This window comes from Manis javanica, chromosome 1, assembly GCF_040802235.1.
Source record: "Manis javanica isolate MJ-LG chromosome 1, MJ_LKY, whole genome shotgun sequence".
NCBI lineage: Eukaryota > Metazoa > Chordata > Mammalia > Pholidota > Manidae > Manis > Manis javanica.
This window is the reverse complement of record NC_133156.1, coordinates 123,474,415-123,492,263: the sequence shown is the minus strand read 5'-3', so window position 1 is coordinate 123,492,263 and position 17,849 is coordinate 123,474,415. Positions and strand designations below refer to the sequence as shown.

The following is a 17,849-nucleotide window of genomic DNA, read 5'->3' as shown; positions in this document are numbered from 1 at the left end:
TGTCTTAGACTTGATATATCCACTATGCCGATCTAAAATCTAATCAAAGGGATAATATAATCCTGTTCATTGTGTTTGGACATATCAAATAATTTCCCAAACATAATGGCTAGATCATAATGGCTAAGAACACAGCATCTGAAGGCTTAGGCTAACAGGCTGTTAGAGAACTGAGAACAATAACTGCATGCTTATTTCAAATCAGAAACTGTAGGGGTAAATATTTTCTAAACTCACAACCTAAGTGATGAAGGGTATGGTACAAGTTCAGTAACTTCTGAGATACTACTTGATCACCTCCCCCGTCCAACTCGTCTTTGTTCTCTTTGTGTATGTCTCCCTTTCTCAGGGTAGTGCTTCCCCATTCCATTTTCTATCCCATCCTTGGTCTGTTAACTTTTTCCCAGGGACTTTTGTCCATTTCATTTTTCATCTTTATCCAGTGGCAATTCACAGGAATTGCAGTATTGCTTAAATATACATAGCATTTACTGAATGACAATTTTTCTAACTTAATTCTTCAATGGTTATCTCAAACAGAAATGTAAAATCAGTGAACTAAATTCCATTATTATTTACTTCTCTATGTCCAATAATTCTGATAATTTATTTTTGCTCAGGCCTACTATTTATATAATGTTTTAGGTTATACACTTAATTATGTTTTATTTTTTAAAAAGTTTCTCTAATACAAGAAGACACAAAATACTATATCCTTTCTAGAAAGAGAACAAATTTCATTAATTTTCATAAATTTTGGAAGACTTGATTTGAATTAGTGAAGAGCCTCAATTGAATATGTATATTTTTTAATGAAGTTTTAAATGTTTACCCTAACAGGAAAAAATTGTAACTACACCAACACTTAATAAAGGTCTTCAGAGACCTAATCTGCAGAAATGATCATGTGTATGAGGGTATACAATAGAGTATAAATTTCCTCACCAGAAAACTTTCCTCAAAGATTTCTCAAGAGGAAAGCTTTCAGAATAAAAGAACTACACTTCCCACTGCAGACTTCTTTGCTGAGAAATTAGGAGTAAAACTAGGTAGCATGGAGGTGCTGGGTCCTCCACTTGTCCTAGAGTGACCCCATATGGCCTTAAATTATGAGCAGAGCACAAGAAGTTGCTTGCAGCGGGCAGGTGAGGCTGGCATAGTGGAAGGTGTCTACTTCCTTGACATAAATGGGCAAACATAAGTTTGCTCATTAATCAGTAAAACAAAGCCACACCTACAAAGACTCAAGTCATTAAAGGAAGCCAAGACAGATATAAATGTGAGAAGATAAGAGAAAACCTAATGCCTATCAAGTGAGCTAAATATTGTGTTTTATGGTTACATTACAATACATCTGTAATGATCCATTTATAAACTCTCAAGACAGCTGTCCTAAGAGAGGAAAACTTCATAATAACCCTTCAAATAGATCCCTCTTATCTCGGTGTTAAAAAATCTGGTTTAAATGTGAATCTTGTTTTGCATTTGACATTTTTTCTTTTAAGAAGAAGTAATGGATTAGTTGGCCAAACCTCACTAATTTACACCTCAAATTCAGACTAGGTCTGAGTTTAGGTTTGTCTTTCACTAAGAACAAGGATATTGCAATGGATGGACAACACAAAAACAAAATTAGAACGTGATAAAACCACCAAATGAAAAAATTGGTTTCCTTTATATTCAGAGCATTGCCATGTGGCAAACAAAATTAATCCCAATCTATGCACCTTGTGTTTGCTCAATAAATATTGATTAAATTTGCTAAAATTTATAATACATGCGAGCTGCATACTAAACTGCAGAAAAACCTCCAAAGGTTCATTATTTCACATGTAGTATCAGATCGACTCAATTATACTCTGAAAGAGACTCAGAATGTTCAACTCTCTCAAAACTTTCTTTTCTTTTGTGAGGAATTATAGCTTCATTTATAGCACACAAAAGAGACCTTTCCCCTACTGGACAACTTAAAGTGTGCCTCAGGGAAGCTGTCATTAGAAAGCCAAAACAAAGAATAATAGCAAAGACTGTAACAAATACATGATTAATAGTAATCTTCAAACTTAAAATGTCCAAAACTAAATTTGTCAAGCTCCCCAACCCTCTGGAACTGAGTCCACTCTTCTCATTGGCCAAGGTGTGTGAAGTCTCATAATGAGCTTCTTGGTTTTTACACAGTCAATTTGATCATGAAACCCTTTTTTCCTTAGTTTTATGTATTTTCATTTCCATAATTTAGATCCTTATCATCTCATACATGGATGCTTCAGACAGATTCTCATAGTTCAGTTTCATTGTCTGTCAATCATCTCTACTTCTTTCCTTTTAAGAAGAATGTATATACTGTTGTTTTTGGATGTAGAGTTCTATAGATGTCTACTAGGTCCATCTGCTCTACTGTGTTGTTCAGTGCTTCTGTGTCCTTACTTATTTTCTGCCCGGTGGATCTATCCTTTGGGGTGAGTGGTGTGTTGAAGTCTCCTAAAATGAATGCACTGCAGTCTATTTCCCCCTTTAGTTCTGTTAGTATTTGTTTCATAGATGCTGGTGCTCCTGTGTTGGGTGCATATATATTTAGAATGGTTATATCCTCTTGTTGGACTGAGACCTTTATCATTATGTAGTGTCCTTCTTTATCTCTTGTTACTTTCTTTGTTTTGAAGTCTATTTTGTCTGATATTAGTACTGCAACCCCTGCTTTCTTCTTGCTGTTGTTTGCCTGAAATATGTTTTTCCATCCCTTGACTTTTAGTCTGTACATGTCTTTGGGTTTGAGGTGAGTTTCTTGTAAGCAGCTGGAAGAACTTCCCTTCTTGTTGGTTTGTGGCCTTCCTCTCCTGGGAGAACAGCAACCTCTAGTGGCTTGTACTGGGTAGCTGCGCGCAGACAGGGCTTCTGCTTCCTGCCCGGCTGCTATGGAGTTTATCTTTGCTGTTGCTTTAAGCGTGGCCTGGCTCAGGCTGCTCCTCCAAAGTGGTGGAGTCGCATTGGAGGGAGAGTGGCCGGGAGGCTATTTATCTCCGTAAGGGGCCTCCGTGTTCCCTGCAGCCCAGGGGATTAGAGTGCCCAGAGATCCCTGGATTCCCTACCTCTGTGGACTAAGTGTCCCGCCCTGCCCCTTTAAGACTTCCAAAAAGCACCTTCCAAAAAAAAAAAAAAAATGGCTGCTCGTTTTTCTTTATTCTCCGGCATCAGCCTCAGGCACCTGCTCATCAGTCTTGCTGCCCTGTTTCCCTAGTATTGGGGTCTCTATCCCTTTAAGACTTCCAAAAAGCGCTCGCCAAAACAAAACAACAACAACAACAACAAAAAAAAAATGGCTGTTCGTTTTTCTTCTGTTCTCTGGCACCGGCCTCCGATACCCACTCGCCGGTCTTGCTGCCCTGTTTCCCTAGTATTGGGATCCTTGTCCCTTTAAGACTTCCAAAAAGCACTCACCACAACAAAACAACAACAACAACAACAAATGGCTGCTCGCTTTTCTTTTGTCCTCCGGCGCCAGCCTCCAGTACCCACTCACCGTTCTTGCTGCCCTGTTTCCCTAGTATCCAGGGCCCCGCGCATGCACTGTGTCTGCGCTCTGGTCCAGATGGCTGGGGCTGGGTGTTCAGCAGTCCTGGGCTCCCTCTCCGTCCCGGCTCCGACTCCTCTCCTCCCGCAGGGAGCTGGGGGGAGGGGTGCTCGGGTCCCGCCGGGCCGGGGCTTGTATCTTACCCCCTTTGTGAGGCGCTGGGTTCTCGCAGGTGTGGATGTGGTCTGGATGTTGTTCTGTGTCCTCTGGTCTTTATTCTAGGAAGAGTTTTCTTTGTTATATTTTCATAGATATATGTGGTTTTGGGAGATTTCTGCTGCTCTACTCATGCCACCTTCTTGGCTCCGCCTCCTCTCATATCTACTTCTTTCCTTTTAAAATCTTGCTTTCATCATATCATTCCCTTACCACCTTCAGTGGCTCCCTATTGGCCAGACCATTAAGTCTTAGTTTTCTGTAGAGCTTTTGGGAATCTCCTTTGTGTTTACAACATCTCTGTTGCTTTGGAATCCTATCTACCAGTAAGCCCAGGTTTCTGCTTTGTCTGCAAACACACTGCACTTCTTCCTATGCTGTGTTTTAGGTCATTTTATTTCCAGAAAACTCAACCCTTCTGTCTCCACTTAACTCTGCTTCAGAGAAAAACTTAAGTCCCACTTTCCTTCCTGATCCCTCCAGCTTTTATACCTCCTCCCCTTTCCACACAATTTAGTCCTTTAGTGTAGTCCAGCTCAAAGAGCCACATATTGCTCCAGATGTGATCACCTTATTTTAAGTGAACTCAAGCTTCTTGAATTTAAATATCACTTCTTCAAGAAAGCCTTTCCCAGTTCCACCTCCATTTAGGTTACATGCCCATATCATATGCTCCCACTGTACCCTGAACTTTTCCATAGTAGTATTCACCATGTTTGCAGTTGTTGTCTATTTTCCTATGGGGTCATAAACTCTTTGTATGATCCCAGTCCAATCCTGCCACACTGTGCACCATTGTATCTTATAGTGCTAGGCACACAGCAGTCTCTTCAAAAACATCTTTTTACTTATTATTAGTCTGAAGGCACAGGCCATGTCTTCAGATTTTTTTTTATTCCTCCAAACAGTTGTTAATGTATAGTTTTTAAAAACTGCAAACCTTACCTTTAAACATGGGAAGATTATTAATTATAACTACGTATATTTTTCATGGAACTAGGGGCAGGGTTTCAAGTTCACTTTTAGAAGCAAATTATAAACATCAATTTAAAAAAATATCCTCAATAAACCACATGGAAAACATGACAACAAACCCTGAAGGAGCCTGACTCACCTGAGGTGGGATCTGAGCCCTGCCAAGCCTGGAATGCTGAAGGCAGACGGCAGATGTTGACAGCTCCTCTCCCTGGTGATTCGGAAATGAGAAGAGAACATGCCCTTCTGGTCATTAGCTGAGCACAGTCTTTGGGAAAGGGGGAGGTCAGGGCATGAACCCTCCAGTGAGGACTTATGACATGTCCAGCCTCTGTAACCCATCATATAATCAATCTTCAACCCATGGGTCCTGTCACTTAAAATGTTAGTGCAAGAAATAGCAGCACCTCATCTGTGGCTGGAATCCTTCAAGCACCCCAGTCCTCCGATCAATTTTTCTTCCAGGTCCTCATCCTAATAACACAGCCTGGGCACAAGATGAGCCAGCTTCCTACATCTGGAGCCCCCTCAAGCAAAATCTGAGTTTCTATGTCTTTTTTTTTAATTAAAAATGACTTGTAGCTCTTCATTCCTTCTCCAATATTTCCATCAACTCATATCTCTGGGATCCCACTCTAGGGTTCTTGTTTTAGAACAGTCTGATTTAAACTATTTATGTTGAGGGGGAGGGAAAGGAAGGATCCATTTTCTTGAGTTTCTTTTAAGGCTTATCTCACCTTTTATCCTTCTTTATTTTCCTAAATTCCTGAGCAGGACTTCTTAATAGGAGGGTCATGGATAGACTTACAGATCCTTGGATATCTGCATATGCAACTATCTTAAAATTTTGTGGACAAACTGTCTGCAGCTTTCACTGGATTCTCGAAGGAACCAATGATTCCAAAACACTAGAAACTTCTGCTCTACAGTTTTATATAAATTTCTTTTCTCATCCTCTTCATAATCAAAGAGTTTGACCTTAGTAACAAAACCTATGCTTTAGGACCTGATATAAAATAGAGCTATTCATTCATTGTCACAACAGATAAAGATTGCCTACTCTGGGTTAGGAATTATTCTTGATGCTGGAGATACAACAAAAAAACAGAAGGAATACAAGACACTTTATTTTTGAATGCTTAGTCTATGTAAAGTACTTTGTTAAATGATTATTTCTTTTTAACAGAGACTCACAGATGAGGCTTTCTATCCCGAAATCCCACATTTCAGCTTTTTCTGCCTCCCAACTGCACCTCAAAGTGGGTTGAAGATGGATTACATGATGGGTTACAGATGCTGGACATGTCATAAGTCCTCACTGCAGGGTTCATGCTCTGACCTCCCCCTTTCCCAAAGACTGTTCTCAGCAAATGACCAGATGGGCATGTTCTCTTCTCATTTCCAAATCACTGGGGAGAGGAGCTGTTTTATCTCAAAACAAATCTATGAGATCGGAGCTATTACTATACGAATTTTATAGATGAGAAACCTGGAGGCAATAACTAATCCATATTCTCACAGTTCAGAAGGAATGACTTGAGTGACTAGATGTATCCCTTCAAGAGAACCTCTTCAAATTATTTGAGGGATGCAGGGGGGTCTGAAGTTCACCAAACTCTAACACCAGTACACGAGAGCAATCAATAACACCATTTAACAAAATATTTTTTGTACCTGACTCAACCAAGGCACATGGTATACAGCCCTGAATAGTGTATGGTCCTCAAAGTTCAGGAGGTTAGGAAACTCAACAATGAACTGATGTTATGGCAGCTTGGCTGAAGTTTTTTCTGGTCACACTTTGAGGTGTAGATGGTAGGCAGAAAAAGCTGAAATGTGGGGTTTGGGGATAGAAAGCCTCATTTGTGAGTCTCTGTTACCTGTATGGAAAGTGCAGCTGCGTCACCTTTAACCAGTTGCCCTATCTTCATGCTCACACTGCCTGATCACCTATCAGCTCTCTTTCATTTGTCTACCTCCTCATGTAAGTTTCATCTTTACTTACAAGACAGTAACAGGTCCTACTAGAATAACAACAGCTGATTACAACAGCAGCCAAGTATTTTTAGTCAAGCTTCATTAAATACTCAAAAAAAGGCCAGACACTGTTAGTCATAATATCTGAGCAAGACAGCAGACTCCCTTTTCATTCATTTTAATCAAATATTTGCATATACTTACAAATGTCTCTGCTTATCTAGAAATAATCTTTTTGTTGCCGAGTCATGAAGCCACTTGGTTGAAGGTCCTTGCACTTAAATTATACTTACAATCACATATAATAGGGTTTCTGCTTTTTCTTCTTCCTCTTCTTCCTCCTTGTCTATTTCTATGTTTTTTCCTGTTGTCTGTAGAGATTCAAATCTTGGTACAATTATTTATTGATTATATTACCTTTAGGGCCATAAAAATATTTTAGAATAATCACCATTTTCTTTGACAGTCCTTTACTAAGAGTCACCTGATAGGTCTGGTGATTTGAAAATTAAACAGTTAGGATCTGTGCTGCCCAGGATGGTAACCAACCACCGTCAACATTGGATTATTGAGCACTTGAAATATGGATAGTGTCACATGTGAAATAAGATTTAGAAATATTGGATTATTTAAAAATTAATTTCACCCATGTGTTTTTCTTTTTCATATGGATATCAAAAAGATTTTTAAATTATGTATGTGGTTCATGTTATATTTCTGTTGGACAATGCTTATTCATACAGATCAATGTCTTTTCCATTACCATGCATAGTAGACAAAAGATTGCCAACCTAACCAAGTTAGATGTTATTTACCTATTGAATAAATGTTTGTTAATTCATTTTTAGGTAGGACATGGGAATTACTAATACCTATAAAATTATAGATTTATATTAATAGAGTAAATGAAAAAGAAGATTGCAGAATCATTTTCAGTCACAGATATATTGACACAGTGATCGTGATCATTAGTGCATATTTGTTGGAGGATTTAGTGTCAGGCACTAATTTGGGATACTTTTTTCACTGGGAAGCACTGAGAGCTACAAGCCTATATACTGTTTTGAAAATATTTTTGAGAGCGGCTGAAGCCTTGACAATTTTCCCAGTGTTGACCCTCTCTTGATACATCTTTCAGTATTGATCTCATGAGGCAGAACTAGTGTTAAAGGGCTAGTTCAAGAATGCTCAAGGAAGTTTCCAATTATTTGTAGATTATGCCCACATCACAAATCCACATTGAAAATCATATGTACCCACAGAGCTATTGTACCCTGGATGCTCTTTCATAAACATAGATCAGCAAAATAGTAATCCACAAACCAATTCTCATGTACAGTTTCCTTGTGTTCTAGAAAAGTCTGTGCTTGACCATGGGTAGGATTTCTTTTTTCACTCATAGTCAATTCTACATGAGTATCAACACATTGTATTTTAGAACAGATCTTATTTGATATTGGTAGGGTGCATTATGCATGCCACACACGTGTATGTACCTATACACAACAGATTCCACAAAATAACAGGGAAAGTTAGGCATACCCAACTAATTTATAGACATGTATGGACTCCTTACTATATGGCCAGCACTATAGGCTGTGGGTATGTATGATGGCCTTTGCCTTAAAAGTGTTCTAAATTGCTTGGACTATAAATTTGATTTACATCAATGCCCACATGAACAGGAAAACACCTATAAGGACAGGGAAATTCCTGCTCCTTCCCTGTCTCTTACCTCCAAACTGACCTGGCTCCTCTAGTCCCTCAGCTTGGGGAAAGAAGGCTTGGCCATTAGGCAAAGAAAGCAAGCTCTGGAAGTCATGGCCGCAGATTCAGCAGCAGCACCACAGGTGGAGGCAATGTCGCCCTGGATGAACAGCCCAGGGGCTGTCACAGCCCACTGTTAGGGGCACGGCCTCTTCAGTCAGATACCTGGCTTTGAACCGAGTCCCCTTACTTTTAGTTGGGTGATCTTAAGCATACTACTTACCTGATCTCAAACTTAGTTTATTCCTTTGTAACTTGAGGGTGATTATAGTTTTTACCCTTCACAGCTGTTGTAAGGATAAAGTGAGATGATGACTATACATCACTTAGTTTGACACAGTATCTAGCACAAGATAAGTGCTTTTTAAATAAAAAATATTATTATATGAGTTATTAAGTACTCAAACAAGAATATTTCTCTCATGCACTAATTGCTTTTAAGAAAACAACAGAAATTCAGGTGTATCACTGTTCTGTCCAGACTTGGATCTGCCACTAGGCCCTTATCAGCAAGTATTCATCTTAGATTTCACATTGCAGTGGCTGCCCTTTGAAAGGGTTTCTTTACTTATGGAGTTTGTGGTCCTTTACTTCTTATCTTCATTCTTTTAAGAAAAATAAATACAAAATATAAAATTACATTTATGGCTAGGTAATTCTTGTAAGAACGTTCAGTTAAAAACTGATATCAGACCTTACTTGATTTGAACATTGATTTAAATAATATGAAGATTCCTCTCTGGAAGTACAAATACAGTGCATCCACAACATTCTTCAAAAATAAGTACCAAATAGTCCATAGCTCTATGTGACTGACTGGATATGCATGTGTATTACATTGTAAATAAACACACTATGTATTGTACAGTGTAATGGTTTTGTTATGACTTTAGGTATGTTTTCAATTTCAAGGATATTAAATATTTTAAGATATCCAGGATATCTTCTTTCTTGACTCTCACCAATTTATGCAGTTTCTCTGAGCCTTTAGATGATACGGTCAGTGACTAGGATACTCTTGTAATAAGTGAAACAGGAAAAGGATGCCATTAACTAGCTCCATTTTTAAACAAGTATTTACTAGATCTGGTGGCAAAGGCTAGTCACCTGAGTCAGGAGAGAGAGGTGAATGGCCGTGCTGTAGGCAGGAGGCACATACTGAACCCTGGCGCAGTCTGGTGAGCAGCAGCTAGCACTAAGCTCAAGAAAATGGAACAGAGCAACAGTGGAGGGTATTGGCAGAGTGATTGCCTAGCCAATGAGTCAGCCAGATGTGACCTGCTCATCTTGCCTGCCAGTGTCATGCTGCCTAAAGAGCACAGAAACCTGGGAGGACAAATAATGAGGATTCCAAAAGCATCATCTTGAGGGAAAGGGGAGAAGAGAGTCAATATTGAAGAAATGATAAATGGTGCCCCCCCTTGACAAATACCTGCCTCCTTGCAGATGAGCAATACACACTGAAATTATGCAAATAAGTTACCTCTAATGACAGGGCTAAGCAAACAGACTTTCCAGTTATTAATTCCAGTTATTTGAGTCAACTCTCTCCTTTCTGCTGGGTTCTAGGGCCATACACTTGCTTGCATAGTTTTTAGGATTGAGCAGTATAAACCCTTCCCTTTCTGAACTTCCTTTGCTTGGTTTGAATTCAGTCCATTTCCACATCTTCCATTTTTTCTGTTTGATGTGTTTTTAAGACCACAAACCTAGTTCATCTAATTAGACTCCACATATGGCTTGTTATCTCTCCTTAAAATCAACACCCTAGAATCCAGCCTCAGGCTGGCTCCTGGGATCCAGAGCATACTTGCACCCCCTTTCTCCAGGGGGCCTGGGTCTAGGCTGGGCTGTGTTGCCTGGACACTGCATCACTATCCATTATGCCTCCTGGCATGCCCTGACTCTCTGGTGCTCTGCACTAATGTTGGGTTCCCTTGCTAACCTGATGTCATTCCCACAGACTTAATGTAGGTTCTGAAAGGAAGACTCTGAAAATAGGATATTTGAGAAGAATTAATGGAAAAAAATGGGATATGACACCAATGGGAAGTGATAGAGGAAGGGGAAAAAGCCAAAGAAAGAGTGTGCCATCAAATAAATCGCCTCCGTGGGCAGCTGCGGTGCAGAATGTACACCGCAGAGTCATCCCGCCCAAATGACTGGGATGTTCATCCATCAGCTCCTCTTTGGCATGGTTTGAGGGCTGTTCCCAAGGGTAATAATTACTTAGTCCTTGTTTGCCTCCCTTGTAGGTTGAAGGGATGCTGGTAGGCAGTGGAAGTCTTCAAACAAAGAGTTACAGATGCTGACAGTGGGGAGATGGCTCACTGCATGGAAATGGCAAGCTAAGGGGAAAGGTGGCTATCTGCCAGTCTCCAACTGTGGATCACACTTACCATCTGCTTCTCCTCCTCACAATGTATCTAATCTACTCTAGCCATGCAAGTCTCTATTTCCAAGCTCTGATTTTGATTTGAATTCCAGTTGCACACTTATAGTCCCCAAGTTGAACATGAGCCATGACATATCATTCATTTGCTGCTCACACATGGTTTGAGCCCATCATTATTCCTCATACTGTACTAGGTGTTAAGGATTTCAAGATGAATGAGATACAGCTTCTATCCTCAAGAAGTAAATTGTTTAGAGCTTAAGATAATCTCTTCCCTACTCCTGCTCACCAGAGAAACCTACTTTGCAACCTCCTTTATATATAGTGTCCTTATTTCTCCAAGACACTTGGTTCCCTACTACGCCTTTAATATGTATTTGCTGAATCCATCATCTTCAGGTAATTTCTCTTTCCAGTCAACCAGTAAGTACCTTCAATCCTTTTTCTTCAAGTTTCTAGCTTTGGTTTATTCCATTATTTTCTGACTGCCATTATCCAAGCAGAACATGTCAGTGTCAGCTTATTTTCTTATAATAGTCTAAGTTAACAGCCTTACCTCTCCAATCACATAAACCCCTCTGAGGAAATAAAATTTATCCCTCACATCACGGAGATGAGAAGAATCTTTCTAAAACACGCCATTTTCTGCTGAAATGCCTTTCCATTCTGTTCACGAAGATTCAAGACCTGCCCACATTTTCCCAACTCTACCTACCTCTCCAAAATTCTTTTATGCTGTTACCTTACATGAATTTCTGAATAAACCATATTAATGTACTCACTGTCACCTAACAAAACAAATACATTCAGTCTCCATATTCACCACTCATACTGTTTTCCCATCTGGTATGATCTTTCTTTCCCCTGTACCAAATCCTATGCAGACTTTAAGGTAGAGCTCAAGTCTCATTTTCCCTTGAAGCGTCTGACTAATCCAATCCATGCAGATCCTTCTCAACAGACTCAGTTATGACATGTATTAACTAATAACTAATGTTACTAAATGTGCTTATCATTTGACATTTTGTCATTGTCTGCAAAATGTGCCATTATCTATATGCAATCTTTTATATCTATTTTAGAAATAGAAATTTTAGAAAGCCATCATTGAATCCTTATATGCCAAGAGCCTTTAAAAATTTACCTTTTAATTTCATAACAATATTATGACATAACTATTAGTTTTCCTCTTTTCAGATGAAGAAGTTGTGTATCAGAAAGGTAAAGAGCTGGTCCAAGAAAAAACACAGGTAGAAATTTGCCTGACTCTTAAAAGCTACAGTATCTTCCCAAAAAAACTATAAATTCATTAAGAACAAGGAACAATCTTATTCCTCTTTATAGACAATGCTTTATATGTAGTAGGAGTTCAGTAACGTTATTCATTCACATTTGGGGGGATTTTCTTTAATAACTGTGAAAAGCATTGTAAGGAAACTGAGCTGTATTTTCTTTTATTTTATTAATTTAGTTCAAGAAAAAGCTGATGGCTCTAAAAAGTTGGCTTTGCCCATGTTTGGTGAACCCACTCGTGTGTAAACTCCAAGAAATCATGAATAGTGTATATTTGTTTATCAATGTATTTCTGTGCCTACTGTAAAAATTACTTGTTGGATGAATGCTTTGTAATTGCTGTACCCAAACAAGGGGAGGTTTACCTTAAACAAAAATTTTCAAAACAATAGGCCATGATATAAGGGTACAATATAAAATTTAAGATATAATATGATCTTAAAAGAATTGATATTCTCAATACTCACAGCTGAACCATTTAGAGCAGAGAAAACAGGATGCCCTCTTTGCCTTTAGTGCCTGACTTTGGAATTGGAAGCTACTGTTGATGCTTTAGCAAAACACATTGAAGGTTGCTTATTATCAACATGCAACCTTCTTCAGTGAGCAGAACAACTGATTCTGCCTTTACTTTGGATGAAATAATCTAATGTTCATTCCTCAATTCTCTGGTGGCAGCCACACCACACAGCTTTCTCCCTCTTTATTTTGCTTGAAATACCAATATCTGAACTGACAATACAAATATACAAGTCACTGGAAATTTTGCAGAGCTTTTAAAGTGGAGTCCATGGGTGATCTCTAAAGGGCCTATGAATACTTTAATATTGCCTACAAAATGTTGGATTGTTTGTGTAATGTTTTGTGAAGAGAAGACATCAAAAATTTCCAAGGGAATTTATGATCTTAAAACAAGTTAAAAATTATTACTTAAAGTAAACTAGTGAATTGCAATCTTGCTTATTAAGTATTTATTACATGGATACTGTGATTTGTAAATATGTTTATATGTCTCACATTTCTGACACAGAGCTAAGTATAATGAGAGATCTTAAGACCTACAAATCAGTTTGTGATAAGTTTGATTCATAAAATGACCTCCTTTGGTTTCAGTCTCCTTCAGGTTAGCTGGCAATTAAATTTCTGGCCTATGAAGCAGAAACTTAATTTTCTTGTCCTTAATTAACTAATCCCAAATCCTCTTTACCACTGTCCCCAATCCACAAACATGAGGAGTCTCATGTCTATGTGTCCCTTTTCTAGAGATGTGGGTGCATTGCCAAACCACACTTCTTAGTTTCTCCTATCCTTCACATATTCTGATGCTAGGACAGTTGTTTAGTTATTTCTTCAATTAAATTAGATTTACTATTAACTATCCACAATCTCATCAAGTTACCTGTAGATCAAAGGCACCCAAGAGCAAGATGCCTAACTGGGTTTAGAAATAAGGTCTGGCCAAGACCTAGAGAGAGAACAACTAACCCACATAAAGTTGAGTCTATTGGTTTAGCCCTCTACTGCTACATGCGAGCCCAGATATTAAGATAACTGGCCTTTGACACCCCTGCAGAGTTGCTATACTTCTGTGGGGGACATTATAGAGTTATACATTTGGCCTTTGGTAAAATTACTATTTTCTAAAATATAAGATCAGAGGAACCCAGTTCCTTTCTTTTCCTCTATTGCTGAATTATATTTTCATCATCCCTTAGTAACAGTGCATTTATTTCAGTGCAACTGCCATACTACAATATGGAGACATTGCAAGTATTACCACCTGTAGGTAGGAAATGTATTTCTCTTATTTTTCTGTGATAAGGATGGGGCTGGAAAGAAAGATTTTATTATGATTTGAACAACCTCCCATCTCCAGGTTTACCATTCTAATATCCGAATCTTAACTTATCATTCTTCTCTTCCTCCTCATTAATTTCTTCTCTTTTCTGTAGAATGCCTAAGCAAAAATTCTTAACTGTAAGCTAATATAAAAGAATTTCACCTTCCTATTATCTTAGGAAAGCCACAGTTGTTTTGTCATTTGAGTAAAGTTATGGAGTCGTTTTCTTTTTCGTGGAAACTTTCTGTGCTTCAAAAATATGAAAAGAAAATAACTGGTTTGTCACAGACTATCTCTTACCATGAAATCCCTTGTTTCAGTATGCCATAGCAGGTAAAAAAAATTGGACAAAAAGAAATAATTCAATGTGTCTATGTGCAAGGAAACATCTTGTCTACATTTCTAGTGATGTAAAAGGAGACTAACAAAACAGTCTGGACATGGTTTTATGCTCAGACAGAGCTTTCCTTTCAAAAACATATTTGAATTGAGAAAAACTTAAGGATTTTGTGGCTTGCCTTTCTCATAAAATTTGAAAGATCCCAAGTTAGTTTACCTTGCACCCCCTGGTGGGTTAGAACCTAGAAAAACACATGCTATTTAATGCATTTTGTTGACTTAAAATTTTTTCTATAGATATTTCTTAAAACATCTGTGGCTGGTAAAAAACAAAAATTTCAAAATTTTCCTGGAATTCAAATAAAGAAGCCAAGTCTTTTTAATGCTTACCAAGTTAATAAATCTGACTACAGGAAAATAGTCAATTTTTCTGTTTTTTTTTTTAACACATTGTTCCTAAGAGAATTTATGTCCACATATCAGTTAAGTGTCAGTCTCCCATGGAGTAAAACACTCCAGGAAGAATAACCAGTGTGTCTTGGAGCAGGCTGACTAGTTGTAATTTTAGCTGGAGGCTGAGTATATAGCAGGAAAATACAGGGTTTGGGGCTATAGGGCTTAATTCAATTTCCACTTTCACTACCTAGTAGTTACATGAACTTGGGCAAGTAATTTACACTGCTTGGACTCTGAATTTTTCAACAGAAAATTTTAAACAATAAACTGAACTTTTCTAGATTTTTTAAATAATAAAGATAACACATGTAAAATGTTTAATATAATGTGAAACTCTATTATGGGCTGAATTGTATCTTCCAAACATTCATATGCTGCATCCCTAACCCTCAGTGGCTCAGCAGGTGACTGTATTGGAGATACAAGAGGTAATTAAGGTAAAATGAGGTCATATGGACAGGCCCAAGTCCAATTTGACTGTGTCTGAATAGGAAGAGGGGATTAGGACACAGACATGATCATATACAGAGGACAGACTGTGTGAGGACACAGTGCAAGAAGGTGGCCATGTGCAAGTAAGGAAGAGAGATCTCAGAGAAAACTAATGCTGCAGACACCTTGATCTTGGACTTCTAGTTTCCAGTACTGTGAGAAAAGAAATTTTCTATTGTTTAAGCCACCCAGTCTGTAGTACTTTGTTATAGCAGTCCGAACAAACTAATTCAGGCTCATAATAAACTCTTGATGGATGACAGTTATTATTGTTAGTTTTTCTATTGAGACACCAGTTCTATGTGTCTAAGCTGGGTAAATAGGGTTGGCTCAGAATAGATGGTGAGCAACTGTCCACTGAATGAATTAAAGGGCATACATAGCAAAGTATGAGTTCTTAAAATATCTCCAGCCAGGACACCATAGTACTAGAAATTCCCAGCTCATTTATGTTAAAGCACTGAAGAGTTCTAGTTCTTTTAAGATGCACATTAAGCCATTATCCTCCATTTACGTCTTTAGACAAATAATTTAGAAGATTGCAGCTAGTCTTAGAGACCAGGATCTTGAAAGCATAATATCTGAGTAAGAAAGTTTTCAAAGGGAAGAGGGAAAAGGAAAGCATGAGGATACAGGACATTGTGGGTCATTCAGCTCCTCCGTAAAGTTGCCAAAGAAATAAGGAGATGGTGCTTATGTGCTCAGAGTTCAAGAGGGGCACTCAAGCAAAACAAAGATAAAAGGACTCTGAAGACGGATTTCCTCAAATCATGGTTTACCTATAGGAGAGATTTGTTTGTTCCTAGGAGACAGCATCAGTGTGTGTGTGTGTGTGTGTGTGTTTTCTCATACAAATTTCCTCCACAGAAGCAGAACAGTCACACAGGACCATGAATTGATACTCATATTCAGAAGTTGAAGGTTAAATGAAATCTCAGTTTGGCTACCAGTAAGCCACTCACGAGAAGAAAGGTGAGTTTATAGGAGGCTAAGAAGAGAATTGAAGAAGGGAGTGAGAAAATAAATTGAGAATATGAAGCCATATGGACACTACTCACAAGATAATAGAGACAAAGGAAACCCTAAATGCAAAAAAAAAAAATTATAAACTCAGAAAACTCAAAATATTTATTTAAAAGCCTGTTATCACTGTTACCCATTTCTTTCCCATGTTTAGCTTAAGTCCCAATTTAAGATGATCTTATCTAGGAGAATTCTAGTTAATGGCTTTCTCTTAATAAATTTTCATGAACTTTAACCATCCTTTGACTGGGAGGAAGCTGAAATAAAATGAACAAAACTAGAGAAATAAATGAAAGCAATTAAATCAAATGAATCCTACAGAAAGCAGACAACTTTAATTTGACTGCAAGACAACACTGATGCCAAGAAGTTTGTTAGGTTGGGTTGTCAAGAAATAGTTAAATCTGAAATTTTAAACTGGAAGGAAAATTAGAGACATTAATTTCCTCATTTATATAATGATGTAGTTGGGCTACATGAATCTAATGTTCATTCCAGTCATACTACTTTTGTGATTCTGTAACTCAGAAATTTTCTTTAAATGTTTCTGTTTATTGGGTATCAGCCAAGATTGCAGTGGCCAAATGAGGATAAAATTAAATGACATGAAGCTTTTAATTATAAATTATCAAAAATATGCAGTTCTAAATCAGATCATTTTTCAAATAACAAGTTCAATATTCTCCACTTGGCTTTTATTTTCATATAACCAGCCCAAAATTTAGGTGTGAAGTCATTTCTTAGACAGTGACTTCTTTTAAGTTTAGTTCACCAAATCTGAGTTCCATTTAAAATTTTCTCTTGGTTGCCCATTTTATGACAGCTCTAACATATTCACCAATAACACCCTCTTCATCTGGTACAGACAATGGGACCAAAGAGGCCATAAAACAAAAAAACTATGTTCTCTTGAAAGAAAAAAAGACCTTTCCATTCCATAAAATGTCTAAGATGCTGTTTTATAAACTGGTGATAAAAATAGATTCTCAACAATAGTACGTGCATGATTGCAAAGTGCCTATAACAAAATATATCTCAAACACAATAGCTTGCTTTAAAAAAAAACCCCATGCTTTAGATCTCAGAGTTATCTTGATAACAACAATAAAACAAACACGTGGACCCATGAAAGTCAGCAAGGAGTAAACCTTAGTTCTCCTTGGGTTTTGGTGGAACTGAAGATAGAAGAGTTGTGGCTTCAAATTATTGCTCAAGATGATCGCACAGCACCAAATAGGAAGATCTATTACAATCAAGCCTAGTTTGCAAGTTTCTTGAGAGCAAGAGCCATTTATTGTTCATTTTTGTATCTTCAATGGCATTTCATATAATACTTACCAAGCATTTTATATGCATTAGTTAAATACACAAAGTAAAGAGTTACTGCTGTGAATTGGTACATATTAAAAGCATTTGAAATTTATGTAACTAGAGCTGATTTTTTTTTGGAGAATTCTTGTCTTTTACTGGTGTGGAATGGAAACACTAGTAGAGTAGAATAAATTAAACATGAACTTGTAAAAAAGGGATAACTGTAATTCAAATAGCATTAAAAGCTTAATATT

The 17,849-nt window shown here is 37.8% G+C and overlaps 1 long non-coding RNA gene across 2 annotated transcripts in view; it reads right to left on the bottom strand.

The window, feature by feature from the left end:
- LOC108405856 (uncharacterized) overlaps positions 1–17,849 on the bottom strand; it is a 132,855-nt gene that overhangs the window by 14,034 nt on the left and 100,972 nt on the right. Inside the window, exons 3-4 of one of the 2 annotated variants that reach the window (XR_005056937.2) lie at positions 4,842–9,051; positions 3,521–3,789 (exon numbers count right to left, since the gene is read on the bottom strand). The exons of the other annotated variant lie outside the window; for it this stretch is intronic. This is a non-coding gene — a long non-coding RNA (uncharacterized lncRNA). The remainder of the gene's footprint in view (positions 1–3,520; positions 3,790–4,841; positions 9,052–17,849) is intronic. 2 annotated transcript variants of the gene reach the window in all.